At 34.5% G+C, this 24,416-nt stretch overlaps 1 long non-coding RNA gene across 1 annotated transcript in view; it reads right to left on the bottom strand.

The window, feature by feature from the left end:
- The window catches only part of LOC141521018 (uncharacterized), a 38,182-nt gene extending 17,323 nt beyond the window's left edge, over positions 1–20,859 (bottom strand). Inside the window, exon 1 of the long non-coding RNA XR_012477827.1 lies at positions 20,796–20,859. This is a non-coding gene — a long non-coding RNA (uncharacterized LOC141521018). The remainder of the gene's footprint in view (positions 1–20,795) is intronic.
- Between the last annotated feature and the right edge of the window lie 3,557 nt (positions 20,860–24,416).

Here is a 24,416-nt window from a genome sequence, read left to right on the forward strand (position 1 = left end):
AACTTCTTAATGAACCCAGGTAACTCTCTAAGACTACAATTTATAGATGATACCCATCTACATTAGAAGAGGAAATTCCTTACCAAGATGTTTTTAAACTAATGAAAACATAGTTCCAGTAAAAAAAATCAATATATAAATCGAAAACTATACATATATAATCAGCAATATGTCACAATATACTGACATCAAATGTACTATTGAAGGAATATCACTATCAATCTCTCCATATTGGAAACTCTTAATATTTTCTAAGGATGCCTTGAGAATAGAAACATTTGTATTTTCATATAAGCATTTAGAAAAATAATTGATATTTTCTGACATACTGATCTCATTGAGACCATTAGTGTCAATCTCTATATTATATATTATAAAGTCCCACTTGTAGTGAGGCCTGTCGCTCACATGTAGCATGAAGGTATCATTGTGAGACTGGAAGAAAGAAATATGAAATAGCTCATCTCTTCTCTCCCTACCTTTCTCCAAGGGAGACTAATTCCTGACAAGAATAGAAGAAAAAGTTAAGTTTGAAAGGCACCACTCTGCTCTCCCTAGAAATAGAAGAGGTGATGAGGTTATAATTATATCTATCTGCTCCTTTAACTGTTGCTAGACTAGGGAATATCATCAGATTCAAACTAATCCAAAGGCTCGACTCCTTTCCCACCAAAAACCAGTTCTGCAATAACTACACATAGCAATCAAAGAACTCAATTATACAAATCAGTAGCAAACAGAAGTCAGAGAACAGATACATTGGAGAATAAATGAGTGAATACAAAGCTCTTCCATTGGGAGCAGGTAATTCAGCTCATACAAGAGAGGGTCCTAGATTTTACCCAAGGGGAAATTCACTGAAGTCTCTGGATTATTAAACTGGGGAAAGGTACATTACAGAGACTGACAGATACTCTCATTGTGTCCCTAGAGTCTTCAGCAAATTGAAGGAGGGTAAGTTTCTTTCATCTTCCCTCTGGAAGGTGAGAGCCAGAAGCATCCAAAGAGTATGAAGTATGAAGAAAGCACTCAGCAAACTGGAGTTTTCCTTCTCTCAGTCAACTCCACCCCCACAAAGAGCAGGGAATTGATCACTGACAATGAGGAGAGAGTTCCCTATTAATGAGCTTTGAGATTGGGGTTACAATATTAAGAAAGCTTAATTTCCTTTTTTTCTTTTTAAATTAAAAATAGAAATTCTAAAAATTTCTTTCCATATCCAGTTGGGTCACATTAGGTACCTTCTGCAATGCCCACCCTTCACTTTCAAAATCACAATCCTGAATCACTGTTCAGCAGCAAACAGTAAGCTCTTCTTACATCAAAATGTCACTCCTGTACTATGCTCTTACTCCACACACTGACTCATTTGCTCTAATAGCAACAGGATAACTCAGTCTACAGGCTTCCTTTTTCTGCCCAATGCAAGCTTGGAGGCTGTTTCCTAAGGCCCTTTTAAGTCCTGTATCTTGGTATAATTCACAACTGTTTACCCAGAGACTCAAGTGCACAGCTACTCCAACTATCTCTCTCTCCATACCCAATATTTAGCAATCATTATGCTTTATTTTCCCAACACAATCATCTCCAGAGATCAGTATGGACTTTACAATTAACAAGAGCTATAATACAATCTTCATTTGCGTCTTAAACATTAAACCCACCAATATTACATAATTTAGAGCTGGATAACAGAATTAGCATCTACACATTTATATACAATATTCAGAAGTAGATTGTATATAAAATGATAATCACTTCCCAATATACATTCCCAAAGCTCTCATGTTAGAGCTACATTTAGCATCCTGCTCTGACATCCCCCCTTTCTATTCCATATAGTATATATGTATATACATATATATATATATATATATATATATATATATATATATATAAAACTAATTGGATAACTGTACTGTTACTGCCATCACATATTAACCCTATTGATAGGTCAAATTGAACTTTAGTTTCTTATGTTACTTTATCCAATCTACCTTCCAAACTTTTTTTTCACTCACTAAGATATTTTAGAAATTTCCCTTTTCAAGTGTGCTTATCATTTTTCATTGGCAAAGTTCCCACCCAACCACTTTAAAGCCAAAACCTTATAGAATTTTAAACCCTAAGATCCCAGAGTTAACCTCTAGCTTGTTAAGTTCCCCACTGCAAACACTGGCGAAATCCTTTTTAACTTACTTGCTTGCTTACTTACTTACTTACTTACTTACTTACTTACTTACTTACTTACTTACTTACTTACTCTGCTCTTGGCTTCCCACAGCTCCAAACTCGAAAATTACTTCAGAGGTTGCCTAGGGTTGGATTTTGGTTGCAATTAAGTGCATTTAATTTCTATTTGGAGCTTGCTTACCTAGCATAAGGAAAGACAGGATAGACTTGGAGTCAACAAGATCTGACTTCTAAAACTGACTCCATTCCTTACAGTCTCCTTGACTTTATAAAAGTCACTTTACATCTCTAAGTCTCTGTTTCCTCATCTGTAAAATGAGTGTATCCAACTATTATTTTCAATGTCCCTCCCTCAAATATAGTTCTATGATCTTATGTTGATTATAACATAATGAAGTCATGGCAATGTTGGGGGGAGAAGCAAAAAGAAGGGGGTTTGGCACTGTCTTTTGTGAATTTCTTTTCATTTTAAAGTACTATACTACTAAGATTTACTAGTATAGCATAGGAGGAATGAGGAAAATAGGAAAATAGCAATGAGGAAATTAAATTAATATTCTGAAATTTACATTACAAATAAAACTCCAACATTTCAAGATTCAGCTTACTGGTGTATTCCTTATTCAGAGGAATAAAGAATTCATCTATCAAATGAGTGGAAAATCAGTGTCTACCACAATAACTTTACAAGACCTTTAAACCTAAGAAATAACACTTATTCTGAGAATAGACATTCTTAGAAATATTGATTTTTTTAAATGTTCATGAAGCAATTCCTTATTTTTCTTTAAGCTTGTCCAATAAGGTTCAAAAATCCTTCTCAGATAAAGGGTCATTGAAAGAACTAATTGAAGGAGTACATTGGTAAGTCTTAAATCTGATAAAAGTATCATCCAGTACAGTCACAGAGGAACTTGAAGAAATCTTTGTCATTTAGGGCAATAGCTGAGTCCCAATCCCCAATTTGTCACTTAACCTTGCAAGTCCTTTAACCTGACTGGGTCTCATTTTTCTCATCAGCAAAATGGACTTAATTACACCTGCCCCACCAACTTCACAAAATTTGTGTGTGGACTAATTTATTTAATATACTTGAAGGCATGAGCCAATCCTTCAGATGATATATAAATGTAAGGTGTTATTCATGACCCTGGGGAAAATTTGCTTATCAAAGCCACCAAACAGGCAATTAAACTAAGATGAAATTTTCACAAATTAAAAAAAGGAAAAAGAAACTTGACATGAAGCCTTACCAAGAGGAAGCTGTATTCAAAATCTTGTAAATATGTTCACTTGTATTGCAATAATTAAAAGAGTGATAAATGCTACCATGTGTCTGGACCTATTCCCGAGGCTCATTCAAAGAATTCACAGAAGTAACTGGCATTTGGTTTGGGAAAATTTTGAAGAGTGTGCTTGGAGAATTCTACAGATGAGAGGACAATAAATTTCCAGCAATGAAATAGAAACCCCTTATTTAGAAAAAGAAAAGATTAAAGTAATGAAGTCATCAAACATAATGCAGACAGCTTCGCATCTTGCAGCTTATACAAAAACCTAGGGACTGCATCTGTCTCTTCTTGATAAACTCTAGATGCTGAGAGCTGGTCATATGCTCAAACTTCTTTAAAGTCTTAAATAATAATAATAATAATAACTAACATTTATATTACTTTAAGTTTTGCAAAGCACTTTTGATCCTCACAACAGCCCCATAAGATAGCTCTTATTATTTTACCCATTTTATAAATTTGGAAATTGATCTTGAAAGAGGTTAATTGCTATTCCACTTATCTGCTTCAGTTTGAATAACTGACAGTATCAGGTGACAATTTGGAAATAACTTTTGCTTCCAGGGTCACCAGTCCCAACTGATTCCTAAAACTAATGTTTTCCTTTGACCTCACTGGCATGCTTTAATCACCTGGATCAGACTGTTCAAAGACCTCTCCAACCAAATACCTGAAGAGATATGGACCACAGAATGGAACATGATTATCAGTGGAATGGGGAATAGGTGAAATTACAGGACATAAAAAAAAACAAAAAAAAAATCCAAAGTCTGCCTGTGTCCTTCAGTCTTCTGAAAGAAGTTTGCCTAGATATTCCATATCCTATTCACCACTATTAACAAGCTCTCAGTAATTATAAGATGAAATTTGTTTCCCCTGAAAGATAAATGAAGAGGGTCAAATACCACTACTCATGAGAGCACTTGCTTCTTCTCATGTTTGTCTATAAAAGCAAGTTCATTTACTTCAGAGTCTGTTGAGGTTAAAGGATTTACTGCAAGGAAGTTGTAATTTAAACTGCAATAGTTAAGGACAAACTGAAATGCAATATAGTTAGAAAACTAATATAAAAAATAACAACACTAATTAGACTGACCCTCCTGCCTTGAGAAAGTTAAGATATACACTTGACAGGTAATTAATGTAATATTCTAAAATAGGAGTGAAATCAGCAGAGAAACCATATAGAATACCAATGACAGAAGCACTTATGTTTCTCTTCCCTCCTTTGTTATTTTCTACAGGAAATCATCTGGTGATAAAACTGAACTCAAAGAAAATCCAGGGGACTCAGGAAAAAGGGGAGTACTTTTCTGTATAACATTCTCATTATAATTGTGCTAATTTATTATATATACTTTATTAATACACTATATTCTTCCACTAAGGTTCCACTCCAATGCTTCTTGGGGTGGAGATAAATCATGGGTTTTCCAACACTATAACAATGGAATTCAGGCTTCCTTGGACAAGTACTACTAGACTAAAAAAAGTTTTGAATATAGGCTTAGGGACACTGTATCTGTCACCTGAGACCTAGCCTAGCAAAACTCAGAGATACTCTTAAAGTGAGAGTAATTCACTAGATAGTTTCTGAAGAGTAGGGAGTTTGAGGAACTGAAAACAAAAAGTATACTTGTAGCTCAAACTATCTACTTATATCTGGAAAGGATTATGATCTATAATCAGATGAGATACTATACATAAAGCATTTTAAAGTGTTATTGTACTATATTAATGCTATACAGATGATATTACTCATTCTTGGAAAAATTGAGGTTAAGATTTAGCACAGATGAGCCCAGAAGGCATGGCATATTATAGCTAGAAGGGACAAGTAACAGGGTGAACAGGGTGCAGGATTTCAAATCAGAAAGAAATGAATTTAAATCTTACCTTGGATATATCTAATTCTATGACCTTGGGCAAATCATTTAACATCTGCATCTCAGTTTTCTCATTTGTAAAATAGGAGTGTTGGGCTCATGGCCACTAAGGTCCCTTTGAATACGATTCTGTGATCTTAGAAACCATCTAGCCCACCCTTTTATTTTTCAATTATAAAACTAAAGTATCCTTAAGAGGGATTATATCCAATACAATGATACAGCTATCATTTTCCTTGGGGTAATTGTAGTTGACTTTTATATGAGAACTTTTTAATACTCACAGCTTTTTTACTCAAGTCAATATCTATCTTTAGTTCATAGTGCTCATAAAACTATAGCACAGGTCATTACTCTTCATTTTAAAGGTGAATATGATTTTTCTAATCATTAAAAGTTTTCATTGGACATACAGAGTATCCTCTGTTGTAGAATTTACTTATTTAAGAAGAATGGAGGACACGTTAATTGTCCCTCAAAATTTTGTTTTTTCAACTAAGGAAGAACTTTATAAAACAGGAGACTATCAGCTCCCAGTAGATAAAAACAGTTTGTCTAGAGTACCATAAATTATTCATTTTAATCCTAGCACATTCCCATAGGGCCACCAGTAGTAGAACCTGGGATAAAATGAAAAAGAGATGAAACTTCTGGGTTAGTATGTAGTGCCTAAAGTGTTTTAATTAAACCATACAAAAAAGAAACAACTGTCTAAGATTTTCACAGTCACAAAAAATATGTTACAAGAAATCATTGAAAACCAAAGAAAACAGAAATAGACTTTGACCCAGATTGGGACAGGAGGGGGAGTAAAAAATTTGGGAGAGGGAGAAATAAGGATTGAGTACATATTATATTCCAGTAAATAGGACTGCTTAGATAAAATGTATGGCCTATTTGTGGTGATTTCCTTCAATGTGGGTATGGTCTAATTTTCTTTCCACAAAGAAGTTTCTTTTATTCTCCATTTCATTCTCAAGTAATAGTAATCTCAACTTTACTTTAGTATTCTGTGATAACATGCTGAGGAAATGGCCTCAAATAATGAGCAATGGGGGGTCAATGAAATACTGGTTCATGTTTACACTACCACACAGACTCAGACAAAAGCCCCACCACATCAGCAGTGGTCCATTCATCTGCTGATTTTCTCCAATACTGTCCCTACCAAGAGACAATAAAAGGGAAAATAATAAAAAAGTCAACTAAAAAGGTATGCTACAGTGATGCACATGAACAACTGCTGTAGTGGCCTTTTTCAAAAGCCTGTAATATGTCCATATAGTCCTGAAATTCATGAAGACGGGTGAGAAATATTCAGGAAAATACCATTTCAAATCTATTAGGAGGATTACCATAATGAGCCAAAAAATAAAGAATTCAGGGAAGTCAATGAATCAAAGGATATATCATATTTGGCTCCCCAAGGATTGCTTTGAGAATAGACTCTCTTCCATCAGCTTAGAATTAGTCACAGATAATAATATGTGGGTAGGAAACAGGGTGAATATTGTATGTCTGCCTACTACCTGTGAACCACCTAGTTAAAAAAGAAAAATTCTGGGTCAATAGCATCGATTTTTCATAGATCTCTAAGGCTAAATCAAGATTTCTATATCATGTTTTTAACAGATTTCCTTGAACTAGTTGACTAACATGGATTTCTCATGAGCAACTTTCATAGACTAAGTGATTGTAAACAGCACTAAAATAAGAAGAAAAACACTGACCTGCCTTCTTTAAGTCATTCACAGTGTTTTATATTTTCAATAAGCTTTTTTATATATCATCATCTTTAATATAGGACTTCACTGTTACTGAGTCATTTCAGTCATGTCCATTTCTACATGACCCCATTTGTAGTTTTCTTGGCATACCTAATTGAGTGGTTTGCCATTTCCTTCTCCAGCTTATTTTATAGATGAGAAACTGAGGCTTACAAGATTGTTACTTGCCTAGGATCACATAGCTAATAAGTGTCTGAGACCAGATTTGAATTTTTGAATATGGGTTTTCCTGACTCCAGGCCCAGCACTCTATACAACCTAGCTGCCCCAATTAAAGCATAGTTAGTACATACTATGACAAGTGATGATTTCCAAAGTAGAAATTCACAGAAACTGGTAATTTCCATATACAAAGAAATATAGAAATGAGGGGGATAGAATGTTTTGCCACTTAAATATAGAAACAATAGAGATGGGGAGACAATTCATAATGCTGGGGTAGGTGGGTCTGACTTGATATCAGACATTTCATTAAAAGGAGAGTCTTATCAATTATGCTAAATACCTCCATAAAGCAATATGAATCTTCCCTCTCCAGGAAGTCAGCAATATCCAGTGACCATTGATTTGTTATTAAAGGCCAACACTATATAGTTTGATCTACACAGAATCCCTCTGGTGTCTCTTTTAAAGCATCTTTTTCATCTGCCTCAAAATGCCTAGGAAGCACCACTTGTACTGAAAATTTCCAATTTGGCCTAAACCATGAATATCAATTCTTCAGTTCAATGACTACAATTAAAAGACAAAACAAAACTAAATTAAATGCTTTAAAGATTTCCTTTATTTTTAAGCCCATTTTAGCTTCCTCCTCCTTTTCTTTCTCCTCCTCCTTTGTTTCTACTAAACAGGAGGAGGCAGATTGTCTATGAGAAATAGAGGGGAAGAGAGTGAAGGAGGAAGGGGAAAGATTGAGTAGCAAGCAAGAATTTTTCTGTAAGGATTAGTCCTATGCTTTATGTTAATTACTTTATCTAAGACTTAAATGGTGAACTATTCAACCTTTCATCTCCCATATCCGTACACAAGCACAAACCACTCCCCATGCCTGGCTCCTCCAAATAGAATTCTCAGCTTAGAAGCCAACTCTTTTGAGAATCCTCCTCTGATCCTCCCACTTATTTGTGCTTTTTCTCACTTCAAATTAATTTGAATTTGTTTCTCTGTGTATATGTTGAATACCCATGATCCATCATTGTCAAATGAAATAGTATCTGTAAAGGAATTAGCATAATATTTGGCATATCCTATAATTTTAATTATATCCTCTAATTTTATTTCCTTTCCCTCTCGAAGAGAATGTAAACTCTAAGAGCATAAGGACAGGGTCATTTTTGTCTTTGTATCTATAGCACCTAATAAATGATCAAAATGAATAATTATGTAGTTGTCAAGGATAAATCCCAGCATCCATCTGTCCTTCTCTTCCAAAAAAAATTATTATTTTTGTATACTTAGTATTGTAACGGGGGACTCTTGGACATAGAGATGTTCACCATTAATTTTTGGTCATGCCTTTGGGGGGGGGGGTCAGGAGAAGGCATAGCATGTAATACATAGAACATTATTCATGTGCAGTGAGAGTGAGTGCTACTCTTAGCCACTTCTTGAGGATTGTCCCTGTGGCATGTGCCACAGGGGAGACTACCTGGAGTGCTAAACCACTCCTCAAGCACCACCTTTGTTCTGCTTACCAGAAAGGTGTTAAAGTGCAAGTTATCTCTTTCTCTCCTGACTCCCAGCAGTCACTTGCTTCTGTTCTCTCTCTAAGCTTGATCCACATAGTCTGGTCATGCTGCTGGAACAATATGGTCCCAGTTCCATGCAGCTGGATCTATGTTGGTCTGAGCTTCTCTCCTTTTCTCTCCTGGGCTTCCTGCCATTTGTTTCTGTCTTCTCTCCTCTAAGCTTCTTCTTTTTTCCCTTTTCCTATTTAAATTGATCACTTGTTTCCCAGCTCCATCTGCTTGGATTTATGTTGATCTAAGTTTCTTTTCTTTCCTTATTTCCTTTTAAGCACTTTAACCTTTTAAACCTTAACTTCTGCTGATTATCCAGTCCTTTAATAAATTCACTATCTTGCTGCTTCTCCAAAGAACTTAATCTGTGACCTTTTTTGTGGTCACCTGTGACTACAACCTTTTTGTAGTCACCTGTGAACTTTATGTAGTAACCCATGACCACCCTGAGTCAGAGATTTAGAGTTCTTCCCCCCAAAATGAACCTGATTTTTAAGCCCCCTTTTTTGAACTCCATTTCCTCCCATCTTCGGTATACTTCTATGTTAACAGATTTATCTTAAGTTATAGAATGCAAGTTCCTTGAGGACTGAAACTGTTTTACTTTTAACTCTATATTCCTAATAGTTAGTTCAGAGCCTGGAATACAAAAGGTATCAATAAATATTTATCTATTTATTTATTTATTTGAACAATCAGGGATTTCAAAAATCTAATAACAGCTAACAATAGAAATGACGAAATCCAATAAAGGCAAGAGTGATAGTGATAGTGGCTGTAGTCAAAAAAAGTATAAGAAAAATGTATAGGAGGATTTGAGAAAAATAAAGGATTGTTAATCATTATAATATCATTGTTTGCTGGGTGGTTTTAAAAGCATTGGGCAGGTTCAAAACATGGAAAGGTTTTGCTGGTCCCATATGGGAATGCCACATAATGGAATGCTACAAAATATTCTTCAATACTGAAATATTAAATTTATTTTAGGAAGAAAGTTGTGAGATCTCTTTTGTTCACATCCAAAGGGGAAAACAATCTTTATTAACAAAAAGCTATATTAGAAGCCATAAAGAGCAGTTGATTCTATTAACCCTCTCCAAGTATCCCAATTATCAGAGAACTGATAATTCTAAGAGATAATAACCAGAATGACAACAGCAACAAAAGTTTCAAACTGACTCTACTAGATCCTTTACTAGTATAATTCTGCATAAGAACTGCATATCACATACAATCTAGATTATCAATGTTGTCAAATTTTATTTGATAAATATTAAGTGCTTATAAGAAGAGCACTGGGTTGGGGATTATAAGGAGATATAAAATTATAAGGAGATATAAAATTTCAACAAGGTATGGTCCTTCCTTTTGCCAGTATCATTCCTTCCAAGACTTCCCAAGGGTGGAACTAAGATGGCAGTGCAAAGCTAGAAAGCTTTCTGGAGCTTTCTTTTCCCAAAACAACTTTTAATGAAGCCTCTAAACATACCCTAAAGTGTCAGAACCCACAAAATAAAAACAGAGAAAACAAGTTCTCAATTCCAGCTATCCTAGAGGGACTTTAGTAAAGGTCTGTCATGAGTGGGTAAAAGGAGAATATAGCCAGTAGTGGAATTAAAATAAATTATCAGCTGGTTTCATAAATTCAACATAAAATGAGGTATTGGTTTTCCCGTTTGAATCCTACCACTGAGTATAGCCCAGTATAGGTAGGACAGTTGGAAAATCAGCAGGAGACTGTTAACCACAGTTCAGCTCAGATTCAAGCTCAACAAGCCAGCAGTATGCAGACCAGCAGTAAAATTCCAAGCCCAGCTTAGAAGACTAAAGTTTCAAATAAAAATAATTTAAGAATACTTTTAGATAATAATTTGAAATTTTCAAAAATTAATTAAAATCAAATAATTTTAAAATTATTTATAAAAGTGAAAAGGTAGAATGACATTTTTTCTTTGTAAAAAAGGAATAATACTTCAGAAAGTTTGAAAATTACTGCATTGTCACCAGGTCCCACGTTCTGTGACCAGGGCTCAGTAAAGCCTAGCAAGTGCAGGGAAGAGAAGGAATATCCCTTAGACTTACCTCTCAGTTTGGTTACCCAAAAAGAGCTATAACTGGGGCAAAGAGAAGTCACTCATTCACTCTCTGAAAACTATAAAGAAACTAGGATCTTTCTCAGCACATCTGTCCAATGGTATAAATTTTAAAAAGACTGCCCAACTCCTCATCTTTCTTAAAATTTATACCATCATCAGTCATCTGAGAAAAAAAAATTCAAGATAGCAAAACACTTTTTTAACTTGTACTTTCTATGGTATTTCTCCTTCATCTTCAAAGAAGACCATGACATCAGAGGAGATGATGCAAATGAATTGAATGTTAGTGAGGAAGTGCTATCCTAAGTTACCCAGCCTCACTTTCTCTCTTCCAGAGTCATCTCTGGTTCCAATGACCAGATATGAATCAGGATGACTGGAGATAGCATCAAAAAAATCTACAAGCATCTATTAAGTGCTACTTATTATGGTCCAGATATAGTAACAGATGCTGAGGCTACAAAAGCAAAAGCAAAATAAATTCTGCCTTCATGCATTTATATTTGAATGAAAAAGACAGCATGCACATGAATAGGTTGTGAAAAACATGTACAGAATAGGTTCAAAGTAACTTTAATGGGGTGGAGGGGAGACAGTAGCAACTGAAGGAAATGATCTCAATAAGAATGTGATACTTATGCTGAGTTTAAAGGAACTCACAGATTCTAACACATAGGTGCAAGGATGAAATTCCTTTTTGGCAAGTGAGACAGCCAGGAAAAAGGCAAAAAGAGTGGAGAGGCAGCTGTGAAAAACAGTAAGAAAACCATTTTTCTAGACTATAGAGTTTCATGGAAGAGAATTATATTTATGGAAGCTAGAAAGTTAGGACAGGAAGAAGGTATCAAGACTTTGAAATCTGAAACAGGTTAAGTTTGCATTTGATTCTAGAAGTAAAAGGGATCCCCTGGAATTTATTGAGGAGGAGAATGACATAGTCAAAGAAAATCATTGTGGAAGTGTGTGGAGGATGAATCCAATTAGAGGTTTGAGGCAAGGAGTTGGGAAAGTATTATAATATTTTCCATATTAAAGGTGATGAAAATCTGTAAAAGGTAGTGACTAGAAGAGTAGAGAAAAAGGGTCATATAAAAGAAATGCAATAGGGGGAAAAAATGACAAGTTGTAACAATTGATTATTTATATGGGGAGAGGGGCAGTGAGTACTCTAGCATGACTCTAAGGCAATATGTAAACCATGATATACTCAATAGAAGTAAGGAGGGTTTAGGGGGTAAAGATAATGAATCCTACTTTGGATATGTTGAGTTTGATAAACCTAAAGAACATCCATCTCAAAATGTTCAACAGGCAGTTGGTAATATGGGACAGGAACTCAGAAGAAAATCTAGGATGAAGAGACAGAGAGATCTTTGCAGACAATAGAATGCCAGAGTACTTCACATAGTAAAACAATTCAAGGACTATCCAGCAGAGCAGAAATGAACTCTGAAATGGGATGAGTGATGCATGGGGTAACAAGAAGGAGAGACCCAGGAAACCTCACCTTCTAAATGTGGCCAATTAACAGTCAAGTCAAGCCAGTCCATTTTAAGCAATGCTATCAAATGCTTTGAGCTCGATCCAGATTGAAGTAAATTTCACTCACCTGCTGACTGATGGAAATGACTGACTCTGGGGAGCAAGCTGAAAAATCAATTATTCACATCTCCTCCTTAGCTGCCACCTCCGCAACTCACAGTGACAGCACTAGGGAAATGGAGATGGGAGGTTTGTTTTTAACATGCACTTCTCATTTTTCTGGCCACCTAGCTTGACAATAGCAAAATCAATAGGCTTGAAGATCAAAATCTTCAAGCTGTAGAAGAGACAAATAAGTTGAACTCTGAATGAATTCCAAGCACCTGGAAATTTGTTCAAGTCTATCTCCCTCCCAAAACTCCATTGAAAAAGGGATAAGGGAGAAGAGTCTAACCTTCCTTTCCCATTTCCTCATTCTACTTCAGATCATTTTCTTACTATAGGCCTAAGTCATTAAAATTAGTGTTTTGCCATCCTCCTTATCAAGGAGCATCTAAAACTAAGTAGATAAATAAAGACCTCTGCTTTTTTAAATGTACTTCACAATCATCTGGTGTGTTTTATTCTTTTTTTCCTTACTAATCTAAGAAGTAGATCCTCCTCAGGGAGACAGCACTGACCCTTCAGTGAGTAAAACTGAATTGGTTGGGGGAAGAGGATAGGAGTGGAGAGATGTTGGAAAAATGCCTATGGCAATTTCTGAGGATAAGAAAACCAGGAAGATGTTTGCCAATTTTTTTTTCTAAACCAGGACAATTTAGCAGTTGAATCTTACCCAGTGGTGACATACTAAAACTAGGCTGAGCCTCAGTGTTCCCTTGCAGGTTGCTACTGAAAGGAGGGTAATTTTTAAAAAGAAAAGACCTAAACAGTGGAGAAGTATCAATGACAGAGAAGATAAGTAATGTTAGCAATGTGATATCAGGCAGAAGCCAATTACTCATCCTCTGTATGCCTTTGGAATGATTATGATGAAAACCAAATAATACTATTTTCCTCTACTAATCAATTAAATCAATACACCATTTGATCTCCAGCCAAATGAGGGGAAAGTGAAGTTGCTGATAGTGCAGTGGAGAAACAGAGTCAACTCTCCTACTTCCCAGCTGGGGTCAACTGTGACTTTTAAGAGAGACACAGGGAGTCCTGTGGTTCCTATATTCATAAATAATGTCATTTAAATGGTTCTAAGTGTATGAATGAAAATGCTTTTGCAGGAACAGAACTTCCAGGAATTTGAACTCTCTTTCTTAGAGAGAATGGAATTATATTGAATGGAAAAGTCCTAGTCTTGAGACAGTAGCAACTAGACAGTCTAATTCAGTTCCTGATCTGGAATAAAGAATATCTGAGTTTAAATCTTGCTTTATGTGTATACCAACTGGATGACCCTGGACATTACTGAACCTCTCAACTTCAGGTGCCCACTTTATAGAGTCATTAGAATCAAATGCTATAATACGTGCAAAGTACTTTATAAATTTGATAATTCCTATTGTCCCATAAAATATTTTATTCTTATAATTTGAATTTCTTTCTTTAATCTGATTCAATTCAATATTACCTATTAAAGTATCCATGGACATTTCATGGTATCTTTCAAGATCTTTAACAAAAGAAAATTCTCTTTGAAATCTCCAAAATTATCAATCAATAAATAACTGTTAAGCATCTACTATGTACCATGCTAAACATTGGGGAAGCAAAAATAGGTAAATGGTAATCCCTGTCCTCAAGAAACTTGCAATCTAATGGAAAAGACACCATGCAAACTAATTATATATATATATATATATATATATATATATATATATATATACAAAGCAAGCTATTTATAGAATAAATACTAAATAATCAACAGAGGAAAGCTACTAGAAATAAGAAGGATTATAAAAGGTTTCCTGTAGATGATGTAAATCTTATAGAAGGAATTTTGGTTAGGACTTTAAGAAAGGTAGGCACAGTAGTTGGAAAAACTTCACTAATATGGAAAACAGCCAGAGAGAATGCTCAGAGCTGAGAGATGGAGTATCCAGGAATATCCAGTATGAATAGAGTATTCAGTGATCCTTGTTATGCTAGAAAGATGGGGAGGATGCAGGGAAGATTTTAAGGATCGATTTGTTTTTGGTTCAGGTGATGAAATCACCAGACTGACTCAGAAGGGTAATTAAAAAGCTTACATTTTAATTCACAGGATAATACTAAAAGTTCAAAAGTTCCTATAAAAAAATCACACGTTAAGTTCTTTAACAGGGTAGAGAAGGTGAGTTTTTAAGAAGATAAGTTTATGCAAAGAAGACATCTACAACTTAGAATGGGAAGAACAGCAGAACCAATAAAGAAAGGGAAAAAGTCAACTGTCAACAAACAAGTAGCTGGGCTTAGAGAGTTGTGGATCCAGCATGGGGGCGGGGGGGGGGGGGCAGAATTCTTATAGGAAACCTAGCCCACCACCTGTGCTGGGAGGAGTGGGGTGGGGAGGAGTGACCTATATGGACATTACTGGAATCAGACATACATCCTGAAAGGCTAAGTAAGAGTCAGACCAATGATATAGGGGTAGGGGGATAGGTTGCTTAGTTTATATTTCTTCAATATTTTTCCTTTAACATATGGAATAACCAGGAGTCCAGTGTCATTGAATTTAAGAGGATATGTCAGGGAGTCAGGTGTAAGAAGACCAGAAAAGGAGCAATGACCTTATTTCTAAAAAGTTTTGAATGCCCAATAGAGCATTTTGTATATGATCCTGCTCCCCCTTCACTTCCTAAGAACTCTGTCTTAGGAACTTTCCAAATGGAAAATTCCCTAGCCTATGGGTACTTGACTGAGGTTTAAGATGTCTCTTTAAAAATCTCTCCCATTTGCCCAAAAGTCACTCAACTAGTTCTGATTCAAACTGCTTGACTCACATGCTTTCAGGAAAATAAAAGCTTGAACAATAAACATTCCTGTCTACTTTAGTTCCCTGAAAATCATCTTCTAACAAGGAGGGAGGGTTCCTTAGAACATTTCTGGGTCCCTCCCCCAGCAACCCAACAGCTTTCAGCACCATCATCTCTAAATTTTATAGTTAATACTCTTCAATTCTTTCAACTATGTCTAACTCTTGGTGATCCCCATTTGAGGTTTGCCTGGTGAAACCTCCATGAGTTATCCATTTAGTAAAGAATTAAATTAAACATGGAGTCAGCTTTTAGATTTTGTCCTATAATGGACAATCATCAGCCTCCTGAGTTTAGTCTCAAGAAAGAACAAACCAGAATTAGGTCAACATACACATTTATTAAAATTACTCTAAGCTTGCTAATTATTCAAGCATGCATGGGGAGCCCAGTTAGAAAATCAGACCACCAAGAATTTTGGAGAGAGGTTCTTATACAATTCCAATACTGGAAGGTAGGAGCTAAAAAAAAAAAAAACTACTCCTGGCTTATACAATGAGAGAGTAGCCCTGAACTAAGGATGGGGCAAGAGAGCTCTGTTAATCAGCCATTCCATTAAAAGGAGAGTCCTTATTAATTATGCTAAAAACCTTCATAAAGAATGTGAATCTTTTCCCTGCAGAATGTTAGTGCCATGCAGTTAACATCGATACAGTGAAGAGATTCACTTTTGTTATTAGAGGTCAACTCTAGTAAAGATATTGGAGTAATTTGTCATTTCCTCTTCCAATTCATTTTCTAGATACAGAACCTAATAAGTGTCTAAGGCTGGATTTGAACGCAGGAAAATGAGTCCTCCTGATTTCAGCCCTGTTTCTCTGTCTACTGCACCATTCAGCTTTCCATCCTCTCTTAAGTTACCTCTTTAAATTTGCTACAGTGAGCTTTTCATTCCTGAAGCTCATAGGTAGGATAAACTTATATATTTGAACTACAATTCCCAGAAATCCATGTAATATACACTGGAAGTTTGTTGGTTTTTTTCTCTCCCAACTGAGTAGTCAGTTGGCCTCAGAGTCTGGTTTATATTCTGACATTTGTCTATTCACTTAGGTGGAAGAAAATACAAGTTTTATAATTCAAATTATGTTGTAGATTAGCAGCTAGATGTTACAATAGAGTGTTAGATTTAGAATCAAGAAGTCAAAAGTACAAATACAACCTCAGATACTTACTAGCTCTAAGACCCTGGACAACTAACCTCTCAGTCTCAGTTTTTCCATCTGAAAAATGGGAGCAATAATAACACCCTTTCCCCATGTCTGTTATGAGGATAAACTATTTATAAAACAAGACTTTGCAAAACTTAAAGCACTATATAATTGCTATTATTTTTAAACTGAGTGACTTAGAGAATGATAGTCACATGCTCCTACATGACCTCAGGGGATTGCTTAGGTCTTTTCAGTTAAGTGATTGGTTTTGTTTAGTTTACTTTTGCTTTTTTCTCCAATAACCACCAAGTAACTCATTTTATCATTTTCTTATAATTTAGAATATCTTGTCTCTGTATCTTTTTCCAAAAGCAATCAAGATGAAAATCATTCAGTAATACTCAAGACAGAAAAACAGAATTGAAGAAGGCCAAAAAGCACCGCCTTAAGCAACTTTACACCTGTTGTGCTTATAACTATATAAAACTACACTGAAAGCAGTCCTAATGTTGCCGACTAACAAGACAAAAATACAGCTGCTTCCCACACTGAATGTTTTCAGGGCTCAGAGTACATTGGAATATTTCTTAGGAAGAATTAAGTGGTATATAGCAGAAAAGGCCAAAATGGCTTATGCTATTCATTTTAAGACAAACATTAACAGCAATTCTTCATCCATTAGAAGTTGAGATGTTATTTTGGAAGAATAATGTTAGAAACAGAAATACATTAGGCAGGTCAATTTAGACTCCAAAATCAAGAAGTAGGAAAGAGAACATGTACATGCAGATTATTTAAGATCATTCCTGTTCAGGGATTTTTTTATCCCTATTCCAAGCAGATAAGTTAGATCCCTACTTACAGGATTTGGAATTGTTTCCTGTATATATATATATATATATATATATATATATATATATATATATATATATATATATATATATATATATAGAATTGTTTCCTGAAATATATATATATATATATATATATATATATATATATATATATGGCCAAAAATCCACCCTTGACACAAATGGACCAAGATTGACAATTTATAATATTTCAAAGACTTTAGAGAGCTATGTTTCAGTGGGTTTGGTAAATCACCAGTATCTTGGACAAAATTGGAAAGTAACTAAAAATGTTATCTTTCCCAGGCACTCATGATTCTTATACTTCCCTCTAAATATCAAAAACTCTCCTCTATGGTTTCCCTGTGGATTGCCCTTCCTCTAAATGACCTTTTCCTTTTCTTCCAGAATTACATCATTCAATGTCTTTTCCTCATTCCTCAACTTGCTTGATATCTCAGTAGAATCTGAAATTGAGCATCTCTCTCTTCTAAGCTCTGTGGTACTGATTTCTTTCAATGCTCCTCCTACCAGTCTGTGTTCCTGAGTCTCCTTTATTCTCTGTTGAATTATCATCTATTTCCCATCCCCATACTGTGAATATAGCCCAAGGCTAAGTCCTGGGTTCTCTTTTACTCCATATCATCTCTCTTAATGCCAAAGTCTCAGATCTATATATCCTGCTCTTACTTTTCTCCTGATTCTTAGATATTTCAGACTGGATTCATAATCTCAAATTCAGCATGTCCAAAAGGAGAATTCACTATCTTTCTACCCAAAGTCACCTTTCTTTCACATTTCCCTATTTCTGTTGAGGAGACCCTCATATTTCTAGTCATCCAGGTCTATAACCCTGAGTTTATCCTCTATCATCTCTCACTTCCCTCCATCTCATATATTCATTCAGTTGACAAGTATTTCAGTTATATCCTTATATCTCTGCCATCTATTTCCTCCTCTCCATTAAAGTTGCCATACCCTAGATCAGGTATTTATCACCTTTCTCCTGAACAATTACAATTACCCTCCTAATTGTTTTCCCTACTCAAAGTCTCTCTTCTCTCCACTCCAATCCCTACAAGTCAAAGATATTTCCTAAAGCACAGTTCTTATTACACCACCCACTGCTCAAAAAGCTCCAGTGGTTCCCTACTGATTTCAGGATAAAATACAAACACTACAACCTGGCTCTGATCTGCCCTATGAACTTATTTTATATTTTCTCTTCACATGTTCTGTTACAATCAAACTGACCTAATTGTCATTCTTCATTTACAACATTCAATCTCCCAACTTTGGGTCTTTACAATGACTGTCCCCCATGAATTCTCTCTAACATATCCTTTTAGCATCTCTAACTTCCTTCAGTCGATATTTTGTAAACGTGTCTTTCTGATACCACATCCCCACTGTCCTCACAAAATTCATTTGTATTTACATTGTAATACAATTAGAACTTAAAATCTTAAAAAGCAGGAAATTTTTTCATTTTTATCTTTGATTCCCATGTGCTGTGGCTGTTCCAGAGTGGGTATTTATTTGTCTATTGTTTATTAGATGCTTGTCTAATTGATTCATTAGTTCATTTCCCTCTCAAAATGACTATTATGAACCATTTGATAAAAGTAACCAAATAATTCATTGTTTGGACTATCTTGCCTTCCCAAGGTATATTTTCATTAAAAATTCTAAATTCTAAATCCCTGAAGGATGTAAGTATGTAATGAATATAGGATTTAGCAGTACCTTATCATTCCAGGTAAAGACAATTAAGCTCTGGGAAGAAGGACTTCCCTGCCTCTAAGATCCCCTTACCAAAAAAAACATTTCCTCACCAGCATCCTGAATGAAAGAGAAAACTAAAAAATGGTGAAAGTTCTCTTTGGAGTTATCCTGCCACTTTCTTGGTCCTTCATTCCAACCACCTATATCTCATATCCTTTCCCTAAATTGTGAAGATTTTTCAATAAAGGTATTAATTTCATAACACTATTTTGTATTTAAAGTTCCTTGTTTATGAAATTCAGTTAACACATGTCAACTTCAGTCCTTATGCTCTATCCATGGATACACGCCATCTAGCCAAAACTATATTCCCCTTATACTTTGGGTTCAATGATTTAAAAAAAAATTCCAAGTTTTTAAAGTATACTACTTTAAGTCTTAGTCCTGATTCTAACACTCAAGAGGGAGGAAACTAATAATTTTGACTGTTATATTTATTCTTATACCACAAGAGGAACCAGGACCTGAAAAAAAATTAATATACTACTATAAGTAAACAATGTCTTTTGTAGAATGGAACTTCCCAGCTAATAGAATATTCACCAGAGTTAAATAGATAGAGATTCTCAGGAAACTATTTTCAGTTCTGGTATGGCTATTTAAGAAAAAAATAATAATTTCTTAACTCAACAAAGAATCAAACTTCTTCCTTAAAAAAGTTACTCTACCTAAAATTTCCCCATCAGAATTCCCCCATATCCTTCTCCCAACTGATCTAATTCCCCACTAACATCAGCAGAAGAAAGGAGCAACCATCACAGAATGTTTTCTATATTGTATGGCATGTTTTTTTTTTAAAAAGAGAGACTGGAAAACAACTCCTTTAAAAAAAATCCATCAAAACCAACCTCTCAGCAAAATGCCGAATAGACTCAAAAAATAATGAGACCAGTGCTGAATGAGGCAGATGGCTTGGCAACCCTAAAAGACTAACAGCATAGAAACATTCATTTGAGTTTTCATCTAACTTTACTAAATCAGTATGTGAATCCAACCATATGTCTTTCAATATTTCTTTTCCCCAAGATGTGAACAGTATGGGTAAGGACCACTAACAAGGGGAGGAGGAAGTGACAAACACAGAAACTGGCATGCTGAAGTTAGTTCTGCATAAAATCATATGTACATCTGATTATTAGACACCAACTATACATCTCAAAGCCTTAAGAACCCATTTAAATAATTTCTTCTCTCAATCACAATAACAGAAAAATTCATAATTACTGCTCAAAGTTTTTCAGACTCTTGCTAACATTTTAATCTTATATTACAGCATCATTGATACCACTCAGAGGGAATTAACCCTTCAACACATACAACTAGGAATGAAATTATTTATACCAAAAATGAGTTTATTGTAAGAGAAAAATGGGGAGAATGAATGAATGGATACATCAATGAATGGATGAAATAGTGTTTATTAAGTAGGTGCTATTTCATGCAACAAGCTTACATTCTAATAGGGGAAAAAAATAATACCTAAGTGGACCTAGGGAAGGATGAGGTAGAGGTAGGTACTCACACAGAGAGGTGCTTTGAAAATGACCCAAGATGTGAAAGCCTAGGCAAAGCTCACTGATGATATGGGTTACAGGGACAGAATCCAAGTAGAAAGACCTTGAAGATGATAAGGAAGATGGATGGAGTTCATGAAGCATGCTTTAAAAACTGCAAGAAGGAAAAGAGAAGTTAATTCCATCCACCAGCAAATATTTGGGGATTATTCACAGTGCCAGGTACACTATTAAGATATATGAACCAGGAGAACATTGTAACAAAAACAACAATATTGTATGATGATCAACTTTAATAAACATAGCTCTTCTCAGCAATACAGTGATCAAAAACAATTCTAAAAGACTTGTGATGGAAAATGTTATTCACATCCGGAGAAAGAAATATGGAGTCAATTTCAGTATATTCGAACATTTATGAAAGACAGTAAAACATTTACATTATACATAAAGGAATCAATGCCAAAGAAAAGTTTTACCCTTCTCTCTTAGAAACTTCACTGTCACATCCCAAGTAGACCACTCTTTGTGAAGATAAAAGTGCAGAATATAGAAGAAAAATTACCTTTGTATAATATCAAGAGATTAAAAACAAAAGGGAAAATATAGCTGTTTTTGAAGTACTATGAAGTAATAGAAAACTTTGAAGTAATATAAATAATCACAATGTATTAGACATTTTTACTATGATAATATGTTTTGCTTAGTTTTTTTACTAGGTCAATGCCTTATTATTTTTTCCTTTTCTTTTTCTTAATCTCTTAGATTCGATTTTGTTGTTGTGGGTCCCCCCCCCCCAACAAGCCTATTTTTTTTCCTATAGCACCCTTGGAAAAATAAAAACCAAACCCTTATGACAAATATACATAGTCAAGTCAAACAAATTCAATTGGCTACATATAAAATGTATACTCCATTCTGTACCTTAAATTTCTCACCTCTTTATCAAAAGATAAGTGACATGCTTCATCATCAGTCTTCTGTAATTGTAATTTGCTAGTACACTAGATTCTGTACTCTTTCAAAGTTGATTTTATTATAATATTGGGTATGAATTATTCTCCTGCTTCTGCTCACTTCACTTTATATCATTCACAGGGTTTCCCTGAAATGATCTTTTTCACCATTTTTATACTGCATTATATTAATATACTACAATTTTTAACACTTCTCCAACTGATAGACATTGTCTTAGTTTCTAATTCTTTGTCACTATAGAAAGAACTGCTATAAGTATATATATATATATATATATATATATATATATATATATATATATATATATATATATATATATATATGGCTTCTTTTCCGCTTGCTTTCATCTCCTTACAATTTAAGCCTAGCAGAGCTAAGTCATATGGTAGATATTGCTTAGTGAAATTTAAGGCATAGTTTCCATTTGATTTCCAGAGTAGCTATTTTAACAATATTCATAGTAATAGAATGGTATATCACAGTGCCCATTTTTCTCACAGGCTTCCTAAAATTGATATTTTTTGTGCTGATCTAAACAATAAAATGGGTGTAAGGTAGAACCTCAGAGTTGTTTTAATTTGAATTTCTCTAATCACTAGTAATTTAAGACATTTTCATAAATTCGATAGCTTGATCTCTTCTTTTGAAAACTGCATGTTCATTCATGATATACATACAAAATAAAAGAAAATTAATAACAATATAAAATAACACTTTTTTTAAAAGAAAGATAGCAAACATTTTAGGAATCAGGACCAGTTTCTTAAAGAAGATTGTAGTTAACACCAAGTCTCAAAGGAAAGTAGGAATGCTGAGAGTCAAAGAAAAGGAGAAGCATTTATTTCAGGCAGACACAAGCAAAAGATATGAAGTACCTTATTCCGGAAATATCAAGTATTCCAATTTGACTAAGATATGTAACCAGATTGGAAATAGAGGTTGGATACAGAATATGAAAGCCTTTACTTTTCAAAAATAGGATGAAACTTGACTACAAAGGGTTATTATGATAACTTCTTTGCAAAGATGAAGGACCATGGTTTTGAAATACTGTCTATAATTCCATATTTCCCTTAAGTAGTCATTAATTTTGCTGATTTTTCTATGTTATTCTTTGTTATAAAAGATGTTTTTTTAAAGATGTTTTCTTGGAAGGGGAGAGTGGAAAGTACATCAGGAAATATAAATGATAGAATGACAAAATATATCAATGAAAATATATCAACAAAAATTTTCATTTTTTTATCCTAAAGACAATATGATAACCACCGAACTTTCTAGAGACAGGAGATATGGTCAGGTTCACGATTTAAAATTTTCAGTTTTTAGCAAAGAAAGGATTAGCATGATAAAATGAGAAACCTAGAAAGACTTGCATGAATTCATATAAAGTAAAATAACTGGAACCAGTAAAATAATGTATACAATACCTACAACAAGTCAAGAAGAAAGAACATTTACAAAACAAATAAAAAATTAATATTTAGAAATTACAAAGAATTAGGTTGACCCCAAAGAAAAGATGCCTCTCCCCACATATTTTGTAAAGGTGGAGGGATTCAGAAGATGCAAAATATTTTTATAATATCAAAATTTTTAAATGTTTATTGAATTTGTTTTTTTCTTTTCCCTCTTTTTTCTTTTTTTAAAAATTGCTTCCTTATAAGGAATGTTTTTTGAAATCAAATAGAAAAATCTAGGCAACTTGAAAACAAAGATTTCAATAAAAATCTACTCATAAAAAAGAAATATCATTTTAAACATAAAAGACTTACAGATATTGTGCTGCAGTCTCCAGAAAAGTCAATCTTTCATTTAGACTGGAGCAAAAGTAACTATTAAGAGGGGCCAAAGAGTTATCACATTACTTTCAAGGCAAACTACTCCCATCTGACAGACAAGTCATGCAATCTAGATCAAGAACTCTGAGACTTGTCCATGTGATTTCACTGCTAATCTATTTCCTCCTATTCTAAGGTATCATTTTTCAAAGATTTTTGAATGCACTCTTTCCTGGGTCTTATCCCTATTCCAGTTCGTGCACATGCATCTCAAAGCCATTTTAAATACTTATTCCATTTTGGGATTTACAAACTACCTATTTCAAATTGTAGTGTTTTACATAAATAACTTTACTCCAGTTGACTTGACTTAACCTTTGTATTCCCTCCCAACCTTCTTAATATCAAGGAACATTTTTTTTCATTTTATCATCATAACTCTGATACTGAAGCTCTCTTCTATTTGAAGTTGGAGGGAGAGCAGTGATTTTATTGGTCTAAACAATTCTCTCCACCAATATAGACAAGTAAATGTTCATAGCATCATTTTATGAAGTGTCCTGGTACACCGAGAAGTTGTGGTTTACTCTATTTCTCATTGTTAATACTTCTCAGATTCAGAATTTGAATCCAAATTTTCATGACTCCAATGGCATATACCCTTCTACCTCTCTGAATTCTACCAGAACAAAATAAGAACTTAATAAATGTTGGTTAGATTAGATCAGTCATTATCCTGGGCTAAAAAGGCATACCAAGGGAATCCTCCTTAATTCACTGATCCAATTTCTAAAAAATCAAGAGGGGGATAAGGAAGAGAGGGCTTTTTCAGGAATTTCCTTCAAGCATTGAGCAAGGACAAACCACATA

Source organism: Macrotis lagotis, chromosome 1, assembly GCF_037893015.1.
Source record: "Macrotis lagotis isolate mMagLag1 chromosome 1, bilby.v1.9.chrom.fasta, whole genome shotgun sequence".
In the NCBI taxonomy this organism is placed as follows: Eukaryota; Metazoa; Chordata; class Mammalia; order Peramelemorphia; family Peramelidae; genus Macrotis; species Macrotis lagotis.